The 3,647-nt window shown below is 42.5% G+C and overlaps 2 non-coding genes across 2 annotated transcripts; one reads left to right on the top strand and one right to left on the bottom strand.

The window, feature by feature from the left end:
* Positions 1 to 448: 448 nt before the first annotated feature.
* trnaf-aaa lies at positions 449 to 530 on the top strand. Its single transcript has one exon. It is a non-coding gene; the product is annotated as a tRNA-Phe (tRNA).
* A 1,773-nt stretch (positions 531 to 2,303) lies between these two features.
* Positions 2,304 to 2,385, bottom strand: trnaf-aaa. The gene has a single exon. It is a non-coding gene; the product is annotated as a tRNA-Phe (tRNA).
* Positions 2,386 to 3,647: the final 1,262 nt, after the last annotated feature.

The following is a 3,647-nucleotide window of genomic DNA, read 5'->3' as shown; positions in this document are numbered from 1 at the left end:
CTGAAAATGAATCGTGTCACATTGAAATATATCAAGATGCGACTTAATGTTTGTCTTTTACTGGGAACCATCTCTTTCATTGTAACCATCAGGAAAGAACATTTCGTTCACCAGAAAAAGAAATGAATATGTCACTAACCTTTGTTTGCTTCAGGTCCAAGAATACTCAGACCAATAGCTCCCTTGCTTACCTCTGCTGATCATGTTCGCAAAGAGATCTAGCAAATTGCCAAGTGTGATTTTCCTTTCAATAAATAATTTGACTCAGTTTGGCTGCAAATATTTTTTCCTACCTTTGTGCTTTTCTTCTTTTACATTGGTGTCTCGCACCTTACAAATGACAGCAAAGGTATGAAAGGAGATGGAAGCATTTAGCTCATCTAGTCAGCGAGAGCTTTCAATGAGATCACGGCAGATTTGGTCAATGCTCAAGCCAGCCACGCTGTCGGTAGTCATGGCCGAGTGGTTAAGGCGATGGATTAAAAATCCATTGGGGTTTCCCCACGTAGGTTCGAATCCTGCTGACTACGTTATGTATGCTGTCCTACTGGAACAATTTTCGCAAAACCTATTTTTCAAACCAGGCCAGTAATTTGATTCGACTTGGGAAACTCGAGTTCTTCATCAAAAATGTTCCATATTTAAAACATTATCTCTGTTTCTATTTCCAGATACACTGCTCGACACATCGGGTTTCTGCAGTTGTTATTGAACGTCCTAAGCAGAAGTGCTGCTTTTCATTAGATTCCTTTAATCCCTGTCCTCTGTTCTCTGACTCGGGTCAGTGGCAACACTTCCTCCTGCTCGTCAAAGTGCTCATTCCCCACCGCTCCCTCTCCCACCATTACAAACAACCGTAGGAAATTGCCACTTAACCATCTTTGTTCCAAAGTGAAACTCACCAGCCTCGGAAATCTCTCCACCAAACGGGACTTCTCATCCCTGGACATGGTGCAAGCCAGAGGATTGTGAAGAGATACTGTGAAAATATTGTCAGTTGGCAGTTGGAAAAATGTTTAAGAAGCAAACCATATAATTTAGGCTCCAGCTTTGGAAATCTTGAGAAACTCTTTGGGAAATGGAACCAGAGGAGGATGAAGAAGTGTGAATTATCGGACCGAATAGAGGACGGGACATTGACTCTGATGTTCTCGGGACAGAACTGATCTGAGACATTGAAAGAATTCTCGCTCACGTACGTGAGGAATGCAAACTTCATCTGGACTCTGGGACAATGAAAAACTCTGGAACACTGAAGACAAATTCCAAATATTGACTGGGATCACTACAGTACGAGGACTAGAGATGGGTCAGTTTTTGCCCAGTGTGTGCAGGAGGGCTTCCTGACACAGTATGTAGATATACCTTCAAGGGACGAAGCCACTTTCGATTTAGTACTGGGTACGAGCCTGGCCAGGTTTTAGATTCGGAAGTAGGTGAGCACTTTGGAGACAAAGATAACAATTCTCTCAGGTTTACTTTCGTGATTGAAAGGGATAGGTGTACTCCACGGAGCAAGATGTTCAGCTGGTGGAAGGGAAATTACGATGTATCGAGGTAAGATTTAGGAAGCGTAGAATGTGGTAGGATACTGCAGGGGGTGAGCACATTAAAATGTGGAGTTTATTCAAGGAAAAGCTCCTGTGTGTCCTAGATAAGTATGTACCTGCCAGACAGGGAGGAAGATATAGAACGCGTGAGCCATGGTTTACTAAGGAAGTGGAATCCCTGGTCAAGAAGAACAAGAAGTCTTATGTTAGGACAAAATGTGAAAACTCAGTTAGAGCGCTCGAGGGTTCCAACGATATCAGGAAAGACCTAAAAAGAGAGATGAGAAGAGCCAGGAGGAAACATGAGACGTTGTTGGCAGATAGGTTCATGGTTAACCCTAAGGCTTTCCATGGGTATGCCAGGAATAAAAGAATGACGAGAGTTAAATTTGGGATAATCAAAGATAATAGTGGGAAGTTGTGTGTGGAGTCAGAGGAGATAGGGGAAGCACTAAATAAATATTTTTCGACAGTGTTCGCTATAGAAAATGAAAATGTTGGCGAGGAAGGGACAGAGATACTTGCGTCTCGACGAGAAGAGATTGAGGTTCACAAGGAAGAGATATTAGAAATACTGCAGAGTGTGAAAATAGATAAGTCAGCTGGGCCGGATGGGATCTATCTGATGTTGTTTAGCAAATGCACTGCAGGAAGGTACAATTCAAGCTGATGCTAACAACGGCTCGTTTTGAGCTGCAAAATAGATTTTCTGAACATTGTGCGAAAATTGTTCTAGCAGGAAAGCATTCATAACGTAGTGAGTAGGATTCGAACCTACGTGGGGAAACCCCAATGGATTTTTAATCCATCGCCTTAACCACTCGACCATGACTACAGACAGCGCAGCATGGTTGTGCATTGACTAATTCAGCCGTGATCTCATTGAAAGCTCTCGCTGACTTGATGAGCTTTCATACCTTTGCTGTCATTTGTAAAGTGCGAGACACCAAAGGAAGAAAAGCACAAAGGTAGGAAAAGATATTTGCAGCCAAACTGAGTCAAAATTATTTATTGAAAGGAACATCACACTTGGCAATTTGCTAGATCTCTTTGCGAACATGACCAGCAGAGGTAAGCAAGGGAGCTATTGATGTGAGTATTCTTGGACCTGAAGCAAACAAAGGTTAGTGACAAATTCATTTCTTTTTCTGGGAACGAAATGTTCTTTCCTGATGGTTACAATGAAAGAGATGGTTCCCAGTAAAAGACAAACATTAAGTCGCATCTCGATATATTTCAATGTGACACGATTCATTTTCAGTCTCTAATTACCCCAGAGATGGAGGGGGTGAGTTACTTTTCTTCACTCTTCAACTCCTCAGCAGGGAGGTACAGACATGAAACCGCTGGAGATGGAGTTCTTGAATTGGGAACCAGCGATACTGAAGGAACTAGGCAAAAGTGAGGACTGCAGATGCTGGAAACCTGATTTTAGATCAGAGTGATGCTGGAAAAGCACAGCAGGTCAGATAGCATCCAAAGAGCAGGCAAGTCGACCTTTCTATTGCCAGTTCTGCTGCGTTCCGCAAACAATTTTCGTTTTTGGCTCAGATTTCCAGCTACTGCAGCTATTTGTTTTATGTTAACCTTCATAATGTTTTGGACAAAACAAATGACCTGCCAGCATCGGAAAATCGGCAGAAGTACTGGTACACCGATATGTTTGCTGAACAATACAACCATTCCATGAGCGGGAATACGATCCGGGCCACGGGGCTGAGAGTACCGAATCCTCACAAGTAAATAACAAGACAAGGCGATAGATACTATAGTATTTGGTGCAAGTAAAACACCCTTTCTGAACATTTTCGTTGCAGATTATTTTCAACTTGTCTTCGAAAATTTGCAAAGTGGGAAAAGGCCATTCAGTCCATGTGCATTGCGGCTAATCAGAGAACCATCTATTCTAGTCGCAGTTTGCAACTTTGGCCCAAAGTCTCGTGTGTTCTAATGTTTCAAGGGCAGATGTCAATGAGGTTATCCTATGTTCTTAAATAGCACAATAACGGGGCAGAAGTATGACACTTCCAAAACGAATTCTAAGTCTTTTGAGGAACTCATGCTCATTTTCACCCACAGAGGGAGATACACAGTAAG

The sequence above is a fragment of the Chiloscyllium plagiosum genome, unplaced genomic scaffold (assembly GCF_004010195.1).
Source record: "Chiloscyllium plagiosum isolate BGI_BamShark_2017 unplaced genomic scaffold, ASM401019v2 scaf_78582, whole genome shotgun sequence".
NCBI classification, from domain to species: Eukaryota; Metazoa; Chordata; class Chondrichthyes; order Orectolobiformes; family Hemiscylliidae; genus Chiloscyllium; species Chiloscyllium plagiosum.
Note: the sequence above shows the minus strand (reverse complement) of the source record. Positions and strands in the feature narration are given on the sequence as shown.